The 24646-nt window shown below is 37.2% G+C and overlaps 1 protein-coding gene across 1 annotated transcript in view; it reads right to left on the reverse strand.

Annotated features, from left to right (window-relative positions):
• Window positions 1–24646, reverse strand: part of LOC122807101 (aquaporin-7-like) — a 219978-nt gene that overhangs the window by 144271 nt on the left and 51061 nt on the right. The gene's annotated exons all lie outside the window — the stretch shown is intronic.

Consider the following 24646-nt stretch of genomic DNA (forward strand, 5'->3'; position numbering starts at 1 on the left):
AAAATATGGTATGCTATACTTTACAAAAGAAAAAGCCATTAACAGTTTTGGAAAAGAGAAATAAAAATCAAAACTTAAAATGAACAAACAAGCAATGAACACAAGAGAGAGAGAGAGAGAGAGCAGTATAAGAGGAATAGTAGGACAGACAGCAGTAATGGAGCTGAAGGGGTCTATATTATATTGTCGACAGCTGAAAATGTTGACTCTGATTAACGAACGTCCAAATCACAGATTTCTTTCCAATGCAAAGAAATCGGTTGGCCAAACACCAATGCCACACAAAAACAAATATATATTCTAACTCTAACACTACAGTCAGGGAAAGGGCACGTGTAAGAGAATGGCCAACCGATTTCTTTCCATTGGAAAGAAATCGGTGATTTGGCCGTTTTCTAATTTTGTAGTTCGACATTTTGGTGTCGAACAAGTCAGAGTCGACATTTTCAGCTGTCGGCAATATAATATAGACCTGAGCTGAAGCAGTGAAATAAACCTCAGAGAAAGCTGAAGATGTTGTCAAACAAAGCAAGCACCTTAAAACAAGGAAAAGAAGTTCAAATTAATGAGAAAAGGCACAGGGAATAACACGTAATGGGCCACAGCAAATAGAGAGCAAAGGACAGCAATAGGAACAGGAGTAAAGAAAGGAAAGGCAAAGACCTGCCAAGAAGTATCAGCAGGGATAGAAAGGCAGAAGAACAGAAAAGCAGACAAAGAAAAGGAAGTATAGTGACAGAGGCAAACAATGGGAGATATAAATGGAGCTCAGTGCAGTTACTAGTGAATAAGGTAGACTGCCCAAAAACAGTCATTCAAGACCAAATGCTGAAAATAAAGACTAAAATAAAATAAACAATGAAAATGAAGAATGCCAAAAATGGAGAACTCCCCAGGGAGGTATAGATAACATACCACAAACCAATAATGAATGCATACTATACATAAGCATAACACGGATCAGAGACAGTGAGCAACTAACTTGAAAGAAGAGGTCTCTAATGTGATCTATAACTACTGCAAAAAGTAAATGACTGTAACATTAATCAATGTCTTTGCACAATCCATGATATGTAGGGGGGGGGCATAATATTTTACTTATTTACATTTGTTGACCGGGCTAGTCTAGCTGGATACATATCCCTTTTCAGTAGAGGCCCGAGGAGAAAAGCTCCAACATAAGTAAATTAATACATTCAAAATATTCTAAAAAAGATTAGTTTCACATTACAAAATAAGACATGAAAAAAATAAATTGTGAATAATGTAACGTTTCATTAGAGTAGAAGTAAAAAATAAACAAGTCTTAATGCTTTAGTAGGGTTCATGTGAAGTCAATCAAAACTAAAACAATTGAACATTAGGAAACTTGTTATAGTGTTGTTCATAAGATATGGGAGGGTAATTGTTAAGGAAGCAAGAGAGTAGGCACCAGGGGAGGGGAGAGATGAAAAGTAGATTCAATCAGGCTTTGAGCAGGGGCAAAGCCAATGTATTTTAAGGTGGTCTCTAAGGTATTTTTTAAAGATTAGAGAGGATGAGAGTGAGGTGAGTGTATTAGGAAGTTTGTTCCAGATTCTACCCGCAACATTGGAGAAGAGGGAATCGCCTGCTTTGTTATTAGAAGGGTTGCAGGCAATAAGAAGTTTATTAGCTGAGCGTAGTGTTGAAAGATTTTTATAAGGGGAGATAAGATTAGTAAGGATGGAGTATTAGAAGGATGGTGCAGGATTTTTTGTGCAATCACAAGTTGATTGTATTGTAGTTGGTTTTGTAGTTCTAACCATCTGAGTTGTTTAAGGTTAAAGCAGTGATGAGTTCTGTATGGAGAGGCAGTGGCAAATCTGGTTATGTTATTGTAGCTAGTTTCAAGTTTGGTGAGATTATGCTTTGATAAATTGGTGTAAATGGCAGAAGCATAGAAAAGGGTGGAAGTAAGGTGAGTCTGGGCTATGGATTTCTTAGCTAGAGGTGTAAGGAAGGGTTTTATTCTATACAGGGAGCCTAATTTTTTATTAACAGTTTTTATAATATTATTAACATGGGCATCGAAGGTGAGGTTATAGTCAATAGTTATACCAAGTAGTTGAGCAGTAGAATCAGGGGAAATGCAGGTTCCATTGTCAGAGGTAATAGTGAAGTGGAACTGAGGAGATTTTATGGTGGGAGTAAAGAGTAGTAGCTTAGTTTTCTTGGGGTTAAGAAGGCAGCGTTATGTGAACCAGTTTTCAACTGTGTTAAATACATTTTGTGTAAGGGTGTGGAGAGAGGAAGAAGACTTGGCAGTACAGATAAGAGTAGAGTCATCAGCGTATTGTATACAGGTGGATTGTGTAAAAACAGTATGGAGATCATTAATAAAGATGGATAAAAGAAGAGGGCCTAGGATAGAACCTTGAGGAACTCCAGTGCTTACTGGGAGGTATGTGGATAGATTATTGTCCCAGAGTACTGCTTGTTGTTGTCTGTTTTCCAGATAAGATTTGAACCAAAGGATTGCTTGTGGGTCAAGAGATTGGGCTTTTAGCACATTGATAAGTAGGTTATGATTGACCATATCAAAGGCTTTGGAAAGGTCAATAAATAGAGCAGCTGAGAGACAGTTATTGTTACGATTCCTATTTATGCAATCAGTAAAAGTTAAAAGGGCAGAAGTAGTGCTATGAAAGGGCCTAAATCCATGTTGGCAGTTAGCAAGCAAGTTGTTTTGGAGAAGGTGCTGGAGTAGCTGATGGTGAATACATTTTTCCATAATTTTGGCTAGTGGGGAGAGTAGAGCAATAGGACGGTAGTTGGAGATTTCAGTAGATTTACCTCCTTTGTGCAAAGGGATTATATGTGAGAATTTCCAAATAGAGGGGATGTAGGCTTCAGAGATGGATCTGTTTATCAGGATAGAAACAGGGTATGCTATGGCTTTGGCTCCAATTTGATGGTATTCTGCTGGGAGGCAATCAGCAGAGGGAGTGCAGGGTTTGAGTTTTTGAAGGAGTTTGCAGATAAAGGAGATGGGAACAGGTTGCAGATGAAGGGAGGAAAGGGACTATTAGTGTGTTGTGTAGGAGTGGGGACACGGAACTAGAGTTTGAGTTAAAGTTTGAATAGTTTCAATGAAGTAATTGTTAAAGGCATTAGCTATTTGCAGAGGATTACTACTAGGAATAGAGCAGGGGGAAGGAGTTGTGGCATGCCCTGGTTTGAGAAGTTTATTAATGCCAGACCAGAATTTTTTAGGATTATTAGAGTGTGAATGTTGCAGGTGGGAGTAGTAGTTTTTTTGTCTGAGATTATATCCTTTTTGACAGCATTTCTTAGTTGCTTAAAGTATAGATGATCTACAGAGCTTTTAGAGGTTCGCCATCTTGCCCATAGTTTATTTCGTAGAAACATTTTTTCTTTGGTCTGTTTTGTGAGCCATGGGGCTTTTTTTGTCCTGATTCTGGAGGAGCGGAAAGGAGCATTGTTATTTAGAATATGAAGGAAAGTAGTAATAACTACTGAGACTGTGTCAGTAAGGCACTAGCCACTAAACTAGCAGGAACTGTTAAACAGGAAGTGATCAGAAAGGAAAGACAGTATTGGAAAGCAACATTATAACAGTCTGAGATACAGCACCAGAATCATAACAAATATAACAAAATCTTAATACTGCAGAAGTTCATAACTAGCTTGTCTGGATCAACTCAAGCAATTCTGGAATAAAGTTAATTAAAAACTTAGCTAACAATATTTCCTTCAACAATAGGAATTTGAAAATTGTAACACCTTAACTACCCATTTCCCACATCCTAAGCCCTACCAAAACTAATTTCATCCAATTAGTCTTGCTATCTCCACCAAATCATTGCACCAAACACTTAACTATCTTGATTTTAGAGCTTTCGCCAAGAAAGGAGCCAAAAACTCTGTAGTAAGCTGCGTAATCATTTTGGTGGTAACATGCATATAATTCATCCCTTAGTACTAAAACTGGGATGACAGTCACTAGCCACCCCCTGCCCACATTTTTAATTTATCTGACAATGAAGATTGTTCACAAACAATTCAGACCTGCTGACATCCAGTCTCTTGCTAATGTTAATTTACTCAAACAGCAAAAGACTTCTAGCCCATAGCTAATTTAGACAACATTACTGAAAAGGTAGTGCTGTCGCCTGACAGTAAGACGTTGTCCCGTTCGATTCTCAGCTAGAGCGTCTTCTGTGTGGAGACATGCGTGAATGGGCATTCCTTCGTTGAAGGTTGTGCGTCAGGGCTGGTAACTCAGCACATAAAAATCTACTGCCAATCATTAGTGGACCGGAGTTCCGCTGTGGTGACCCCTAACCGGGAAAAGCCGAAAGACATAACAACAACTGAAAAGTTTATATATGACCACATACCTTATTAAGTATGACATCCTCCCCACCAATGACATGTGTATAACCAAGGAAAATGGCAAGCTCTAAATGGCTGTTTTCATAGATATAAAAAATGTCACCCAAATGTGTGGACCATGACATACTGATAAAACATGAAAACACACTACCGTCTCAGATGAGGTATGTGTGTGGTACTCAGACTACATAACTTAACATTTAACATCATATCTAACTCACAGCAAACATCTGTATCAACTCTGAACTCCCAATAGTTCCTAAAGTAAACCCCATTGAATTTAAGGACTATAGATATATCAACTTCACCCTGCATTAGATGAATTATAAAAATTCACTTATGACTGCACCTCCCCTGACATTAATATAGCAGCAAGCTTCACTAAGGAATTTTATACTAATTTTGGAAAATGCATGGAGCTAACAGTCTCTACCAGAGCCAATTGCCACAGAAAATTCAATCATAAACCACCCTGGTGATTCACCACCATACATAACTATACAACAGAAGAAAGAAACTCCTTAAATTATATATTAGACCCCAAACCCCTCTTTCCAAGGATAATATCAAGAATTACACTAAACATTGAAGAACACTATCATGTCCGCAAAGGGAGACCATGAACTTAGGCTAGCCTCTAAAGCCAAAGATAATTATAAATCCTCCATTAACTATGTTGGAAGACTGAAACAACACCCTAAATTACGCAGAACTTAGTCATAATAACACATTCTAATCTGATTCAGTAAACATGTCCAACATCCTTTACAAACAATTTAGTGCCAGCTTCATCCTGAGACTTCTATACAAAGCCCCGTAATATCTGAAACCCTAACTCCCCCAATTACCTCTAAAGATTTTTTACTGAAAGTCTTAATGAAAGCCAAAAACACTTCCTCCATTTGTCCTTGGTGACTAGTGCACTGCAGTGATAGTACATTTCCATAAGGGTGACCTTACAACCAACTTAGGTAATTATAGACCTATCAACCATACAGGCCTCATCTGCAAAGTCATGGAATGCATTAAAACTGACCTCATAAACTGTGATATCAAGAATTTTGTTAAACATGATCCCCTCTAACAGTTTGGATTTGAGAAAAGTAGATCCTTGTCTGCATACCTCTCAACCTCTCATTCCAAGAAATCTGGACAAAGGCCTACAAAATGAGGGAACAAATGCCCAAAAATAGGGACATATTTTAAATATTGCTCTTATAGACTTAGAGAGTCACTAGAGTAACAGGGTTTGTTTTATCATAAATTTTCTGAAGGATTTAAAGTCTGAAGCTGAATTGTATGTCATTATTTAATGAATTCAATCCTCAGATCATCCCAGTGATTTGTCAGAAAACCACAAATTGTATGCGAAACAGGCCAAAAATCTGGAGATTCTGCAAAAATGCTTGTCTATTTAATCTGGAAAACTTCTTTGAAAGGGTTACGGAGACTGTGGATAGTGACAATGGTGACCATGCATATCTTGACCTGACCAATGCCTTTGACCCCATTCTCTGTGGTAGCATCATACAAAAACTAAATGTTTTAAAAATCAGCCCATGTGTCATAGGATGTATAGCAAACTGGCTGAAAGATATAACCCATACAGTGTGAATTGCAGGTGCCTCATCAGAAAGAATGAAGGTGACAGTGGTGTCCCTTAGAACTTGGTGCTAGGACTTCTCCTTTTTGGTATTTGCTTTTCACATCTCCAACAGAGAATCAAGAACTCTGCCTTGCAAAGTCTGGAGATGACTACAAACTATGGTTTGTTTGTAAGTCACCCTGTAACACCCAGATAATCCTGAGTGAACATTCCTTAGTAAATGCTATGTGTACTAAAACTAGGCCTAAACTAAATACTAAAAAGTGTAATATCACCAGTTTTGGTAGATGACCCCTCCCCTCATCATACTGGATAGTCAACACACCACTACAGAATGAAAATATTGTCAGGGACCTATGCAAATCTTATAAACTCTCAGAGCAAGAATTCTAGACAAAGCCAAAAATAATAGGGGAATATAGTCCCCAAATCAGGGACAGATTTTAAATATTGCTCATATAAGCTTAAAAAGCTGCTAAAATAACAGATTTTGCATTAAAATGAATGGATGGATGGATGGCTGGATGGCTGGATAAAATCTGAAATTTGAATGTCTTGTCATTATTTAGTGACTTCAGTCTTCAGTGATTTGTCAGAAAAAAGCACAAATTGTATGATGAACTGACCAAAATATGAAACAAAAATATGGACATTTTTTTTTTAATTTTAGACAGCTGAAAGATTTGGACCTAAGTACTTTCATAGCTCCCTTTCTTTTGATTATCATGTAAAAACAGTTGTCAGGAAATCCTTTTATTTAGCCCAGTTAATTACTAAAGGAATTGTATCAAAGTCTAAAGAGGTAATCAGTCCTTTATACTCAGCATCTGTTTGGGTATGTATCTCACTAAACATGTTAAAAAATTACAAATAACCCAAAGGTTCCTAAACAAAAGCATCAGAAGCCCAAAGCCCCTGAGCTGCTATGAGAGGCTAAGTGATTTACTCCTTTATCTAGTGTCTTTTATACTTTTGAGGTAGAAATTACTGTCCCTCTCTTACTGTGCCTTTAGAGACCTAATTGTCCTAGAACAGTTTTTCGTGCAAGTTCAGTATCTCTAGCAATATTTGAAGCAGGGACCTAAATCTTGAGAAACAGATAAATAAAACATAGAATCATAGGATCATATGAGGTTAATAAGTTAATGGCCCTAGAACCTTTTAAAGCCTAGCCATTCATGCCCCAGTTTTCCCAAGTATTAGTGCCCATAGGCTACACTGACTTTGGCACATGCCTGTGCCTTTGGGCATCTACAAACTGCCCCTATCCATAAGGACCACAGGTGACAAGCCAGAGGTGCATTTGTGATTTCCCATCCATTAGCCCAAACTGAATTTGAATAGGCTTAGGAAAGTGCTCTGTTTAACATGAATGGGGTGTCTGTATCAGAGAAGGGGTAATCTCTGACACAGGTATCTGTCCCTCCGACATGTTTTACTTATGCCATAGACAAGGTTTAGATCTTTAGATCAGGTAATTCTAGCGCTGTTTGTTTTGCAAAATTGTAGCAGATCCATCAGGGCTGGATTACAAAATGCCTTGTAGATTAAGCATAGATCACCCCTCGATAGTCTGTAGGAGACTGAGTACAAGGATAGGCATTTGAGGTGGTCCACGTAGGACATATTATTTCCACCCTGTATTCTTTTAGTGAGGAACCTCTGTAGCTGCTCCAGCTGTTGCAAATGCCTGGTAAGGTACATGACAGAAAGTGCATTGTTCTTAATTATTGGCCTAATGAGGGCTGAGTAGAGTCAAACTACGATCTACTTAGATCTGGATTTCATGCCTTTATCTAGAAGTTACACTGTGTTCACTACAATGGACACTTAATGATCAAACTTTAGGTTAGTGGCAACTTGAGTTCCCAAGTCCCATACCACTGGGTCTGCTTTCAGGGGAATGTTATTAATGTTGTAATTTTCAGGGGTGGCCAATTTCGCAAAGGGTATGATTATTCATTGTTTGTATTGAGTTTTAGTCCATTATCTGGCACCAGTTATTTGGCTGTGTCAAGCCTTCACGGAAGATTTCTACATCTTTGGGGGATTCAATGTGACTGCACCCAGCTTGCAAATGTTAGCAGATTTGGTCAGCCAAAAACTCTCTACATTTGCTTGACTTCAGTGAAGTGTATTACAAACAGAAGAGGTCCCAGTACCAAGCTCTATGGGATGCCACTATTAACAGGCCTCTTTGTGAAGGTGGACTCCCCCACTCTAACTTCATGTGTCATATCTGTGAGTCATTTCACTATCCATCAGGTGACATATGGATTTATGCCTACATTTGTGAGTTTGTTTATAATACTTGAGTGAGGTATTGTGTCAAATGCCTTTGCCAGGTCAAGATAGGCAGTATGTACCATTATGCCCTTGTCCACAGCTCTAGTGACCTTCATGAAGAAATCCACAAAGTTTAGTAGGCATAACCTGATCTTGATGAAGCCAAACTGAGATGGGTCCAGTGTCTGAAGATTTTCTATGTCTTTGTTTATTAGTTCCACAATAATTCTTTCCATGGTCTTGCATATAAGACTAGTCAAACTTATGGGTATGTAGTTCCTTGGGACTGTTGATGGTCTGCCTTTGTGTAGAGGGATGACAGTTGCTGTTCTCCATTCCCTAGGGATGAAGCCTGTCTAAAGGCTTGGTTGAACCGAGATTCTAGTGAGCCTTATACATCATGTTTCAAGCTATTTAGGAGATATCCTGGGATATTATCAGGAACTATTGTTGCAATGTTTTTAGCTCTGGACAGTGCAGTGAGGACCTGTTCTTTAGTGATAGTTGGCAGATAAATGGTAGCGGGTATTTCCTGGGGGAAATGGGGGGGGGGATTGCCAGCAAATTTGCTATATCATATATATATATATATATATATATATATATATATATATATATATATATACACACACATATATGAAGTTCAGTATAGGAAGTGCCATTTACTATTAGTTCAGCATGCTGTTGAGTGTTCTCTTTAAGCTTGTGTATCTAACTTCAAAATGCCTTATGGTTATCCTTAGTGGGAGGCTATTTTTGCCTTGAAGTTGGCTTTGGTGGACTTGATTAGTCCCATGAGTTCCTTGTTGAGACTGATGAGGGAGGTTTTTGTCTTTAGGGCGTAGCCCATCCTGTTTTTGGACAGGATTTTTCTTTTCTTTTGCTGTATAATCTATTTATACTGGAGTCCACCAAGGGGGATTGTTTTTGGAATTTGGTTTGGTACTGCTGTTTCTATGCAGTTATTTACATGTTTGTACAGGGTTTCCCTAAACACTTCTATGCAGGCCATCATATTCTCTGAGCTTTGGGAGCTTGGAATTTAGCTATGCCTTCACTTAATAGGAGGTCGTTAGCCTTGGAAAAGCTCTTAATGGTTCCAAGGTTTGCTGGGAGTTCAGCCTTTATATTTATTTTAAAGATTACCACTTTGTGATCTGATCTGACCAGTTAGGACATTATACAAGTGGGGGGGGGGGATACTCCTAGTAGATGTGCAGGCTAACTGTTCCAAGGTATTTGCATTGACATACTCAAGGAATCTTTGAGTCTGCATGTTAGTGGCTATATATGTATCCCATTTTATGGTAGGATAGTTGAAACCATCCATGAATATGGTGTTGGGCTGAATTGTGAGTGTCTCCAGTACATTCAAGTATGTGGTATGGGTTATTCTAGGTCATAGACAGGGACATATAGCTAGCAAAGATATGGTACTGGACTTTTTATCTAAGGTTAGTTGGACATAGAGTAGCTCAAGGATGTCATATTGTTTGACCAATCTTGAGGTGTGCTTACTTTTTTATGTAGATTGATATACCTCCACCTCTTGTTCCTTCTTGTGTGGTGGTCTAAATGTATGGAAAGCATTATAGCCATGTATTGCCTGGGTTCCTTACATGGCTTTAAATAATGTCTAAGTAACTGCAAAGATGTCAACACTCTCCTGTGTGAGGAGTGCTTTCAGGGAGTGCAGCATCTTGTTGAGACTGATAGCATTGAGCAATTACACCTTTAGTTTATCTTGTGTAAAAGTTACTATGTTGGAAGGATTATCTCATTTGCATTGCCTAAAAAGGGCACTGTAGAGGTGGATAATGTTTTGACCAGTATAGGAAAGCATAATGAGAACAGGTGTAGACCATCCCTGGTGAAGCAGCGTGGTCTGTTGATCATGTCCTACCAAGCTGACAAATACTTGACCCCTTAGAATGATACCAGTAAACTAAGTCAATTGTTAAAGTCAATCATCTTCTGCTTATATTGTGGTATCAACCTTGGAGAAGGTAGACTGCTGCTCAATGCTAGGCTCGTACAAGCCTGGGACTCATAATCCAAAATCTCCATCATGTCTCTTTTCATATTATCCATGGTGGTATGTCTCAGGTCATTAACACCCACATGAACTATGGCAGAGTCATACTGGTACTTGTAGTTCAGTTTTATAAGTGCATGTGTGATCTGGCGGATCCTTGCCTCTCATAGGCTACTGACCGTAACTGTCTCCTTGCTCAGCCTGGTGAGGGAAGCATCAGTGTGTCTCACAACAGAGTCTCCAAAAACCAATATATTGGGTTGTTTGGCAGTTTGCCTTACAGGCTTAGAGGCTGAGACATTGTGAGAGGTGGTTGTATGTGTCCTAGGGAGTATCGTCTTAATAGAGTGTTTGGGAGGTTGTTGAGGGCAGAGTATGAAAGGCTTTTGAGGTTTCATTATATGCATTTAAGAGCCTCAGAATATGTGAGTTTATATGTCTTATCCATAGTAGGTGTAGTGTGTGCATTACTGGCAACCTGTTTGGAGATAACAGTGTCTGTATGCCAGAGCTTCACATCCAAAGCCATAGTGCAATTACATCTCTAGCATACTCTGTCAATCTGTTTAAGATTAAGGTGGTTGCCAGCAAACATAAGACAATTGCTACATTTTCTCAAGGTGTCCATTTCCACCAGGCTAGCTGCAGAGACAGAAGGAAAGTGCACATCCATAGCTGAGGATCCTCTTTTTTGTGATCTATGTGGGGTTGTGTAATAAGGGTTTAGCGTTGTTGGGTTGGGAGAGGAGGTCTAGGATTGATTTAAAACAACACTCTTAGTGTAATATTTCACAGAGGGAAAACTAACTGCTATCCCCTCAGCTAGATACTTGGGAAAATAGCAGAGGAAGCTCTATAACTCTAGATCTTTGCTTCTATTCAGGATACTGCAAATCACTGCTGCACAGCTCAGTGCAGATTATAGGACATGAGTTAGAAAGGAATCAAATCAGTAAACAGTAAAAAATGCAAGTATAAGTGTGTATATATAATATAATATATATATATATATATATATATATATATATATATATATAAGGCTCAGATTCTGCAGCATTTCTCAATTCTCTCACTATTGTGAGTGATGCTACAAGATTAAGGTTACCAGACTAAGTAAAATGCAAATGGAAAAAAATGCAGTACAAATGTAATAAGTGCATATCAGATCCTGCAGGAATTCACAGTTCTCTCACTTTTGTAAGTTATACTACAAGACTAAGGCCTCCAGACCAAGTGAAATACAAACAGTAAAAATAAGTAGGAATGAAATAATTGAGGCTCAGATCCTGAAACAACTCACAATTCTCCCACTACACCGTGAGGGATACTACAGGACTAAGGTCTCAGACTATGTTAAGAATGCAACCAGTTGACATTTGGTTAAAACATGGAAAGAGTGCAGAAAAGAAAAAGAACACTTCACAATTTAGATTAATACTGAATATTGCAATGTGCACTGGTTGAAATGGGATTACATGAAACAAAGCTAACTAGAGCTTTAAGAGTCTGATGGGAGTGCCTTATCAGTTTGAACTATCAGTGCCCAGTAGAAATAGCACTGGGAGGGACTTGTAAAGTCAAATTTACAGTAGGGGCAGGCAGCTAAAAAGGCACTAAGTTTAAAAGCACAACAAAAATCAATGCAGTCAAACAGCAGTCTTAAACTCAGTGCTCTTGTAGCTGAAGAGGAATGTAGGTGAATACCTGAAATAAGAAGACTGTGTTCCCCTCCTCTCAGTAATTAGCTAGATCTTATTCCTATTCATTCAATGAATGCAAAAGGAATGTTTCCTAACTGACCATAGCCAACAGCTTTTAAGACTTCAGGAAAAAAAAGCTTTGCAGTAAACAAAGTTTAAAATACAACAAACTGCAATATAATAATACCAAAAAACAAAAAGTAATGGAAATATCCACACCTTAAATGGAGAAAATCCAAAAATCAATGCAGTTAAACATCAGTTTTAAAGTGAGAGCTCTAGAAGCTAAAGAGGAATGAATACCTTTAATAAGAAAACTATTTATCAGCTCCACCCATTAATTAACTAGATCTAACCCCTGTTCATTCAATGAATGCAAAAGGAATGTTTCCTAACTTATACTATCTAACAACGTTTAAGACTTCAAGGAAAAATACAATAAAACAAAGATTAAAATGCAACAGACTGTAATATAATGAAACCAAAACCAAAATGTAATGGAAATAGCCAAACCTGAAATGTAAAAAATTTCAAAAATCAATGCAAACAGCAGTTTTAAACTTAGAGCTCTTGTAGCTGAAAAGCTCTACTTTTACTAAGATTATATCACCCCAGACTTGACCACACATTCCCTGGCTTAGGAGGCCAGTGGTTTATCCATTAGGCCACATGATGGAGGAAAAGGATTATAACTCCTCCTCTCAAATTTCTGGAATAGACTTCCGTTGCACATTAAACAATGCAACTCACTCTCTTCCTTTAAACATAAACTAGATGACTGGATGGATATCTACCAGTTCACTCTGGGATTGACTGGTATGGCCCAACTGGAGAAAGGAGGTGTAGCATAATGGAAGGTACGGGCAACGTACGAATGGCAATGAGACTCACTGACCTTGAAATATCTATGAATCTATAAACTAGAGGCAAAGTTGTTCCCCATGATTCCATTCTTGGCTCTCTGTTGTTCTCCCTCATTATCAACAACTTCCTGGGGACCTTTCTAATCTTAAATGCTTACTTTGTGCTGATGGCATAGTGAGCACAGAGCAGCTCCCACCTTCCATGAATTTAATGTTAAATACAAAATGACTTTGAAGACATAGAGAAATGGCTGCAAAATAACTGCCTGCTCCCTAACACAAAGTAATCAGCATTTATGCTCTTTGTTACCAAGAAACGACTGGCAGAAACCAAACCACTTTACATAAATGACCTTCAAGGACACAACATTAATTAACAAAAATATATTGGGATAATTCTTGATCGCTGTATTTCCTTTCTCACACAGAGAGACAATCACATAAAATACTTATTAAACTCAAGATCACATATAAGACTTCATATTCTCTAACTAGGGAAGCCAGACCAGCCACTTCCCTGAATGTCATGATACCTAGGCACCTAAACTACAATATACTCTTCCTTTGTCTGCCCTGCCACACTCCTGAATATAGATACTTAGCAAAAGACTAAAAACAAAATCCTACAGTTTTTATATCCTAGCCCAAACAATGAGTATCATTGCTTAACTGTTAAAAAGTCTAATTGGTTTCCAATTCCAGTAAGGCATCACTCCTTCTTAATACCCTGATATTAAGACTAACCAATGACAATTGCTGCACTCCATTATGAAAGCACCTACATTTTACATGTAGCTCATATCCCCTTAGGAACTTAGATGACAACCTTTGCAGACTCCTTTTACTTTGGCAACAGCTGGAAAGCCATTAATGAGTTGTACCTGCAACTTGGAGCAGGATCCCACAGAAAATCACATGCACAGCTGCTATACAGTCCTTAAAAACTACTTAAAACTACTGCAAATATAAAATTAAAACTGAATTCCAATGCTCCTGGTTTAATGCACCTGGGTAATCAATAATAAAGACAGTCTTGCCACTGGCTATACACTCTTGATTGCTAACTATACCCCTCATTACCGATTTTAAATCTGAGTTCAAAAAGTTGCAAATATATACATATACATTTCCACCTTTGTATACCCTCTCGCTGTACTGTTTAATAACTCTGCCTTCTCTTGCAGTTCTTTACCTAAGCATCCAAAGACAATTGCACTAGGTCCACAAAGATTACTTGTAAAACAAACAATAGACCTGGGAAGGTGTACAATAAAGCTCACAGACAGTCAAATTTTCTTCCCTTAAATGGAAGAAAACAACACTACCAAGTTATCACCATCACGAGAATTGGAGTATCCTATTGCTTGCAACCATAGCACTCCGGAAATGGCAAAGAGCAGAGGAGAGGGAACCCACATCTGATGAAGTTTTACAAACGAAAATGTAATTTAGAACGTTAATGCAGAACTTTGTTTTTGTGCTTTGGTTGTGAAATTTAAGGGAAGAGAATTCAACTGTCTACGTGAGCTTTATCGTATGCCTTCCCAGGTCTATTGTTTGTTTTACAAGTAATCTTTACCTAAATAATTATGTCCCATGTTAAAGTCTTTGTTTGCTGAAAATGGATGTGTGTCTAGTCGGATTTTCCCGGTAAACAAATTGAAATAAATCCACAAGAAATCCCTAGACCACTGAGTTCCACTGTACAAAAAGATTTTATTCAGATAAAACGCTTGTTTAAAAATGCTTTTCGTCCGACAGAATCGTTGGACTTCTTCAGACAAAAGAAAAACGTTTGATACCATTCAAATCACGTTTAAATAACCTCAGTCATGTCACCTGATTAACAAATTAAACATTTTAAAGTTACAAATACTTAAAATTATTTAAACTGTTAATGTTTTAAAACCAGACATATTTTTTTTTATTTATTTTTTTATTATTATTATTTTTTTTTATTGTTTTCATATTGTTTTTCTGGCTTATCATTCACAATTAATTTGTATATGTTATTTTTTATCATTATATTTATTTTTTATCAGAATTAATTATTATGCTTGCATGATTTGAATTTAACTGGTTGCTGCTAATACAGTATGTCTGGTTTTAAAACATTAACAGTTTAAATAATTTTAAGTATTTGTAACTTTAAAATGTTTCATTTGTTAATCAGGTGACATGACGGAGGTTATTTAAACGTGATTTGAATGGTATCAAATGTTTTTCTTTTGTCTGAAGAAGTCCAAAGATTCTGTCGGACGAAAAGCGTTTTTAAACAAGCGTTTTATCTGAATAAAATCTTTTTGTACATAGGAACTCAGCGGTCTAGCAGATTTCTTGTGGATTAGTTGGTGTCCGAGTATCGTGGTTTGTGTAGTCATAAATGTAAATAAATAAACAAATAAATACATACATATTCTAAGTGACATTACTATAAATCTGCTCTTAATTCTGATATACTGATGATGAATCTCTGTTAATTTTAATTTCTTGTGATAATGATTTATACATATTAATATCTATTGACAAAAAATTGTTATGGCTTTATAGCTTCTTAACAGAATTATTAATATTTTACAGTACTCTTACTCAAAAGTTACAGTTACTAAGGTTATTCTAAATTAGTGTTTCTTCCTGACATTTATTTTTAAAATGTACAAATTACATTGCTGAATTACACTTAATGGCACTCATGCTGTTATAAACATATCACATTTTTGTGCACTCTATGATGATCAATCCTACAATTACTGTTGTAAGTTTACTTTTTTCTATAATTGTTTACCCACCAGGCATGGGTCATGCATGAAAGGAGTCTTTGGACCAGCATGCTTACCCAGTCAACAAGTGTAAAAATACATAAAAAAGAAAAGAAAACTACATCAGGTAAAAAAATCACAGAAGCAATTATAAAATTAAATCTACCTGGGACTTGCAAGTGCAATGAACACTGAGGATGGTAATGCTTGAAGTGTGCCAGTTTCTCTGCATCCAACTTAATGAGCTATTGCTTGTTAATAAATCGTGTTGCTATCCCATTTTTTTATGTAGTTTTTCTTGTTATCACATGCCTGAGAAATCTTAACTCCTATGGTGGAGGCAGCAAAGCCTTCTAGTACAACTTGCAGCTAACTTCAATTACCTTGAAGCAGTGGGAGTAAAACAGGTGTGTGGTGAAAGGAGAGGAAGAGAGCAAGCACATCACTGTAAGAGGAGGAAGGCTCAATGGAGAAAGAGATAAGAGGAAGCGTGAGGCAGGGAATGGAAACAGGAGGGGGAAGCTGTTCAACAGCACAGTGAATGGAAGGGAACAGACAAGTGTGAGGGCGTACAATGGAGCACTGCGGTAGCAGCAGGGAGTAGTATTAAAGGCAGGATGCATACCTCATGAATGTTATGATTTAGGCAGAGAGATGTGATTTGTGCCCTCAGAATTAATCTTGCTACTCCCAAAAATACTCATTTTCTTTAGCACATTACACCTGTTTTAGGATGCATAAACAATTTATAAGACTTGAAATTGATTCCTTATCACCGGCTGTTTATGGTATAGCATCTGAATTCCTAGTGTGTTTTAAAATATATGTTGCTGCTCCTTCTAACCTTCTCCTATGATTTTTAAAGACAAAAGAAAATGCTAGATAAGCTGCTGCACAATTGAAGTGCTGCAAAAACAGTAAAGGACCTGAAGGGAGTAAAAGCAGCTAAAAGGATAAAGATAGTGGTTGGAGAAAGAGAGAGGTTACCTGAGATCTATAACTTGGGGAGGGAGAAAGAGACTTTACCTCAAACAATACAAGAGGCAAAGATTATATTAGTTCCAAAAGGGAAAGGTAAGGTGATAGCCGCAGGAATCCCAAGACTTATCTTTCTAATAGGCATACAAGCAAGTTGATTCACCATACAATAGTCAAGCAAATACAATTTGTATGTATACAAAATGCTGAAAAACAAGCAATTTTTTTAAAATTTCTGTAGGGGTCAATTCCTCCAGCATCCTGCATGCGGGTGGAGAGATCTCCATATCCCCCAGCTTATATATACCAACTCCAACATCACAAAATAGTGGAGAAAAGTGCAATCTCAATAATCTCTGAAAGTGGTTTTTAGAATATGGGCTGCATCATCCCCCAAAAGAATTGGAATAAGCACATACCTTGTGCTCAGAAAACAGCCTCAATCTAAATGTAAAAAAGTGTGACATAGCAGTGTTCAGCAAAAAAGCTGTTCCCACCTCATATATTATAAGTGGTACTCCTCTTCAGACATGTACAGTCATAAGAGAACAGTGTACTTATGTGGGCAACTCTCTCTCAATTGATCATTATGTATCCACCATAGTTAGGAAATCCTTCTGTCTTGCACAGTTAATTTCAAAGTTCACATTGTCAAAATACAAAGATGTTATCTTAGTCCTGTACTCTTCCCTTGTCAGAACCATGACTGAATACAGTGCTCCCTATGGTATGGATAAATCCAAGCAGATCACTCAAGTGGAAAGGCTCCAAAGATTTTTCACCAAAAAAATGAAAGACCTTAAATCCTACACCTATTCAGATAGATTAGCACAACTATCCTTACACTCAGTAGCCTACTACCTGCTCTGAGGTAACATGCATCTCACTTTTCAAGCCATGAAAGACTTGCTGGGCTGTTTTAAAAACAGCCCGGCATTAGCCTTAGCCTATCAATTGGCATAGCTCTTGAAGAAGTGGGAAATGTCGCACAACAAGCTTCTCACTAGACTGCTATGTCAAGTATCTAGAAACCCTTCCTATTGTCTCAGGCTGCCACAAGTGACTGAGGCAGCCTGGAATGAAATTGAAGGAAGGAGTCAGAGTGCAAGTGTAAAGGTACGATCCTGAGAAGAAGTTTTTTTTTAAAGTAAGAATTTTAGTACAAGGCACTCTGCATGGTACTAAAAAATCAAAAGCACCAAGAATAACCAAGAAAACTGAAAAAATAAATAAATAAAACAATCTGCATACACCACACAAGCAAACTTTAATTATTAAAACAGTATTAAGCGCTTTCATCTCATCATAAGCGACTCCATCAGAATACAAAACAAAACATTTCCAACTCAATTTAAATAGCCCATTTAAATGATATCATGCATTCATTGACCAACCAAGACTGTGAAAATGGAATTACACACATACAGGAAGTTATGTCACAACATTTAAAATCATAATACTAAGATAAAAACCTTTTATAAAATGAATCCATCATAAAAAATAAAAAATATATATATTTTATATATATATATATATATATATATATATATATATATATATCATATATTTGCTCTTTCATTTAACATAAGAGAAATTGATATAGCATAATTTAAGCCAGGGGGAACATTGTAACCAAGCTAAGCCGCCATTCAGTTTCCTTCTTTCTTAAATTATTTTTCCAATCCCCTCTCCTTTGATCCAATTTAATGATATCTAGAATACCAAACATGAATTTTGTGAAAGCTGTACAATTAAGGTAATGTTTATACAGAGCGTTGTTTTTTTATATCATTTAAGTGTTCATATATTCTACACTTAAGTGTACACTCTGTTTTACCCACATAAAATTGTAAAAATGTCATACATACTGCTAAATAAACCACCCTACTTGTACAACAATTTCCTTTTTTAAAAAATATTTCACTCTTTAAACAATTATTTAAAACTATAAAATTTGTCTTAATTATATATGAACATTGACTATAACTTCCACATTCCCTGGTCCCAACATCTGTATGCTTTCTTCCTTCTAGTTTATATTCAAAAAGCTTCTTAAAATTTGCCATGGTTTTATTAACAAATCTAGGCCATTCTCTGACCTTCTCAAAAACTTCATTATTTGTTCTAAAAATATTCCAGTTAACTTGAAGGGCCTTCTTTAATTTGCCAGTAAGATGGTTAAATTATAATATACATTCTTTATCATAACCATTATATATTTCCTGTGGGTCTATATCACGTTATTGAAACCCTGTATCATCGAACACTAGAAGACCGACACGTATAGCGTGAACTACGGTAACGGCGAATGTACAGAACTGCGAAATGTTGAAGTGTCATGGTTGGCTCGTCTGCGGTATAGCTCTGTAAGGTAAGTGTGCGATAGTTACGGACCTTAGGGTTAGGGTGCGGGTTAAGGTAAGTGCATAGATAGTAATGTATGTAAGGTTTAGTGTAGAGTTAGAATTAGGGTTTTGTTTGTGTATATATGTATGTATTTTATTTATTTTGTTTGGGTATGTAGTATGTTGCGTGTGGGGGTGTTGGCCGACTATGATGGTTCGATATTTGAAAATTCACGGTTTAGGGTGTTCGGCGTATTTGTGGTTTGGGCTATGTGTGTCAGTGTTGTGGTGTTCGATGATACAGGTTTTCGATAATGTAATATAGACCCATTTCCTGTAATGTACCACCAGTGTTATCCTTTTCTAAACCTACTCCAAAAAGTGGCTTATATTGAGTACCCCACTTTCCATATACTTCACTAATAATCTCATCTACACAACTTTTGCGGTAACCTCTCTCTTGAAAATTTTAGAAATCTTTTCAAGTTCTACTACAACATCTTCTAAATGTGATGTCATACAAGCCACTCTTATTGCTTGTCTCTTAATAATGCTCTTTTAAGCTTGAGTGAGTGGTTACTATCACAGTGCAAATATGCATTACAAAAAGTATTTTTCCTATATACCTTGGATCTGAATCCATCTTGTCCATGTGATAAGTAAGTATCGAGGTAATTAATACCCTCTCTATCATACTGAAAGGTAAACTCAAGGAAATCTGTGGTGTAATTTAAATATTGTACAAATTTTTCTATCTCATGACAAGTTCCTTGCCACAAAATAAAAATATCATCCAAAAAACGTGAGTACATTTTCACCTTAGCAATTCATTACGTATATATTTTCCCAATCCAGGACAACAAGATTTGCATAAACTGGGGAACAGGCTGCCCCCATTGCTACTCCCTTGATTTGTTGGTAATACTCCACTTCAAACCATATAAAGTTATTCTCTAAGACCATACTCATAAGTTTACAAATAAGAGTAACTTGGTTATGTTTTAAATTAGATGAAATAAAACAAAGTTTCCTCAAATAATGCAAGACCATCATCTTTTGGAATTGTAGTGAAAAGATATTTTACATCTATGGTTAAAAAAATCAAATCCTTTGCCCATATCTCCTTTTTTAATAATCCCAAGAAATCTCATGAGTCCTTTACTAAATGTGGAGTTTCTTTCTATAACATGTTGTACACAAGTATCAATAAATACTGCCAAAGGATAAGCCTTAGAACCTCTTGCAGCCACAATAGGCCTGAAGGGAGGTTTCATCACATTTTTATGCACCTTGGGTATTCCAAAAAATACCAGTATGACTGGGTCTTTTCTATATAGAAAGTTATACAAAACAGAATCTATTCTCCTATTAAGTAAATATTCTTTCAAATATGAATCTATTCTGGAGTAAGAGATGTTAATCTAATTTTTAAACAACCCTAAATAAGTAGTGTTGTCAAAGAGCAATTCTTGCATTTCATTAGAATAATCAGTAGTTTTAAATAATACCACTCCTCCACCTTTATCTGGAGTCATGATACGAACAGACATATCTCTCCTCAAATTCATTAACAAATTAAATTCATCCCTTGTTAAATTCCAAGGCACCTTGTTATCATTCATGTGAATTTTAAAAATATCTTCCAACACCAACTTTTCAAAAGTATGCACCAAGGAGTGTAAAGGAGGATTAAAAGTACTTCTTTTCTTAGGTATAGGTATTTCTATGTTGGAACATACTTTATTATACCCCTCAATTTCTCCAAAAATTATATCAAAATTCAATTTCCTAGTATATAATTTTAGGGCCATAATGTTATCTACTAAATCTCCTTTCTTTTCTGGAATGAATTTCACACCTTTGGGGAATAAATGAAAATAATCTTCTGTAATTATTCTATCTGTATAATTGTAAATGGTAAACCCATTGCGAATATTCATGATTTTATTACCTAATATTCCTGATTCCTTTGTTTCCATTCTGATAGAAGCTCCTCTTCTGTAAAAATAGGTAGTAACTCCTGTTGTATTCCCCCTTGTCTGTATATCTTTTGAGTCTCTTTAAGCCTAGCCAAAAAGGTACCCTGGCTTTTGCTACCCAAGAAAATTATTTTCCTGTGCCCCTGTTGAGCAGAGCCATAGAAGTGATCCCCTGGGTAAATTTCCTGTTTCCCATCCAATCATCAAGATTTTTCTTGAAGAGTGCTAATGAGGAGCTTTGTTTGATATAGTATGGGTAGTCTCTGGGACAGGAATCTATCCCTCCAGCATGTTCTGTTTATTGTGGTGACAAGGTTTAGGTGCCTAGAGCATGTAGCTCAGAGGGATTGGGATTTTCTATTAGTGGAGCATGTCCAACAGCTCTGGGTTTGATACAGCTTTATATGTTAGGCAGAGATTGCCTCTGAGTAGGCGATATGTGACAGAGTAAAGTTGGAGTTTTTTTAGATGGTCTGCGTAGGGCATATATTTGAGGCCGGTAATCCTCTTTGTGAGATATTTCTGCGACCTTTCCAGTTGTTGTAGATGTCTTGTGAGGTACATACCAAAAGGGGCATTGTACTCTGTAATGGGTTTCATAAGTGATGAGTAGAGGGGAACAATTATCTCTTTTTTCCTGGATGAGAAACCTTTTGTGATGTGGTGTGCCACATAGAAGGATTTCCTGACTACTGTAGCAATATAATTATCAAACGAAAGACTACTGTCCACCTGTGTCCCAAGGTCTCTTATCACACTTTGGGTGTTAAGCAGACTACCACCTATGTGGTAGTTTATGGGTGCAGAGTTTTTACCAAAAGGGATGACAATGCAATTTTTAGCATTGAGCTTGAGGCCATGGCTTTGACACCAGGCATCTGTCTCAGTGAGGCCCTTTTGTAGGATGTCCACATAGTTAAGAGTTTCAATTATGGCTCCTAGTTTGCAGTCATCTATGAACTTCATTAGACAAAAACCTTCTGTGTTAGCCTGTACTTCAAAGAAGTAGATACTAAACAGGATAGGACCCAGGACTGAACCCTGTGGTACTCTACTTGTCACTGGTCTGAAGTCAGATTTGGAGTCTGCTACTTTCACAGTGTGGGTTCTGTCTGTGAGCCAGTTGGCAACCCATCTTGTGACATAAGGATTTATACCTAGTTTAGTGAGTTTATCTATAATTCCAGAGGGGATGGTGTCAAAAGCCTTGACAAGATCTAGATAGGCTTTGTGAACCACCTAACCCTCATCTATGGCTTTGGTGACTGCTTCAAAGAAGTCTATCAGGTTTAGGAGACATGATCTGCCTTTTATAAACCCAAACTGGGTGGGGTCCAGAGTTTGGAGATTACCAATGTCTTTGTTTATAAGTTCCATGATGATATGTTCCATGGCCTTGCAGACCAGGCTCGTCAGGCTAATGGGGCGGTAGTTCCTGGGTTCCATGGTGGATCCCCCTTTCTGGAGTGGGATAACCGTCACTGTGCATCATTCAGTGGGCACAAAGCCTGAGGTGAGGCTATGATTGAACATAGTGCTTAGGTGGGGTGCCAGTTCGTTCTGTAATTCATGTAGAACGCAGCCTGTGATGTTGTCAAGTCCCATGGATGCTGTGTTCTTGGCTTTGAAGAGCGTGCTTTTTGCCTGTGCAGCCATGATTACAGGAACTTTGCATTCTTCCGGTATAGAGATGGGCCCTTTAGGGAGTGAGTAAAGTTAGCACTGAACCTATCTGCCAAGATGTTGGCAATATCCGTTGGTTCTGTATATTTAGTGCCTTTGTGCTGTAACTCAGAGCAGATCTGAGTGTTGCCATTGAGATTCTTGACATAGCCATAGAATGCTTTGTGATTGTCTTTAGAAACAGTGGCGATTTTGTTTTCGTAACTAGCTTTGGAGGAATTTATGAAGGATCTCAGCTTCTTACTGAGGCTGACCAGGGAGTTTCTCCAATCATGGGATTTTATCTTTTTTTGCAGCAGTTTCTTTCTTCTGTTGTAGAGTTTGTTTATGGCAGGGGATCACCAGATTGGCTTTTTTTTTTTTGGAGGATAGCATCTTGATTCTGTTAGGGATAGCATGATCCATTCACTTATGTAAGTGCTTATAAAGTGCATTTGTGTAGGATTCAGCAGTCGTACCTCTATTGTCTGTCTGCATAGGTGTTGTGAAGTCTGCCACCCATGTCTTTGGACAACTTGTTTAGCATCTACCAATAATGCTGAAACTTCCTCATTTGTCACTGGTTTGTTACTCTGCTTGGCTGCCACCTGCAGCGTCTTACCAGTGTGCTTATTCATGTTGTTTCCTTGTCTACTTTCTGTCACACAGTTTGCCACTTTTGCATAAAACAATGAAACGTTTGTATTTACCTAGGTCTAAAGAACCACTAACACTCTGAAAAGATCCTACCAAAGATAATCTATTGTGACAGAGAGAAGTTCAAGCAGAAATCACGAGCTTGATATAAGCCTGGAGACAACCCGTTGGGGAATGTGTAGGTGTGTATGCATGTAAGCTGTGAGGTGCAAAGAGTGAGACTAGCTAAAGGTGAATGAAAAAAAAAAAGCTGGAGAATGAATCACTTTAAAGTTTATTACTTTTCCTGCAGTACCTGCTAAAGTTTTATCTATAGACTTATACAAAACAAAACACCTGTAAGCATTGTTTCTGATGGTTACACTTTGAAAATGACAACTTCCTGAAAGCAGATGCTTCAACAGAACAAACAAACAAACAAAAAAAAAAAAAAAACAGAAAACCAAGAGGTGACAAACTCATTTTCTCTTGCTTTTACAGAGAGCAACACTCCATCCCCCACAAAATTACCAACTCCTAGGTCACACTTACTTGAGAATGGAAGAAATCACCCTAAAAAAGTGAATCATTGCTGAAGCACAAGTAGAAACCACTCTGGCAATGATTTCCTATGGAGAAAAGCATTTGGCCTTGTGCAGTTTGCCTTTTTTCTGCGAGCTATTGAAGCTCAAGCAATTTCTCCTCAAGATTGTGTAATAAAGCTGTTTCAGATAGGAAACATTTAATATGTAGCATTTTACACAGTAAGGCAGAACACAAGGGGTTTGTTACAATGTTTGCTGGAAGATCACTCCAGCTAAATGTAAAGACCACAAATCTTGAATACCTGACCATATTATTTTCACCCTTGAGTTACACTGAAATGTAATTTTTGTGGGCTAAATGAGCTATTTTTTTAAATGAGTCAACATTTTTCGTTCTAGTTCTCTAATTACTATCAAAACACAAATGCCCTGGTTTTATTAATAAAGCATTGCAGTCAGCTGTGCATAAAAATAAAACATATTGGATAACATTCTAAAATATTTGCTCTCAGTGTAAGTCTGCCCTCATTCCGAAAGACCTGCTCTCAGTGTAAGTTACTTAACTTTGGTGTAAGACTTAACTAAAAACAAGCTTACTATGGGGACCAGATTCTAAAATTCCTGCTCTCAGCCTGCTCTCAGTGGTCACTTACACTGAGACAGATCTTTTGGAACTGGGGCCATTGAGGATACAGCTTTTGTATTTCAGTGTTTAGAAAAATGAAAGTAAACAAAATTCATGTTGATTTTTTTCCCATTTTTATTACTAGGAACACTAGAAAATTTGTCAATTAGCATACATTGTTCAGTTCCTTTGAAAAGTTTTATGTCCTCCGACAGCGATACTAGGTGACACATTTGCCAGTTGCAGGATA

This window comes from Protopterus annectens, chromosome 1.part1 (genome assembly GCF_019279795.1).
Source record: "Protopterus annectens isolate FY-2018-M chromosome 1.part1, PAN1.0, whole genome shotgun sequence".
NCBI lineage: Eukaryota > Metazoa > Chordata > Ceratodontiformes > Protopteridae > Protopterus > Protopterus annectens.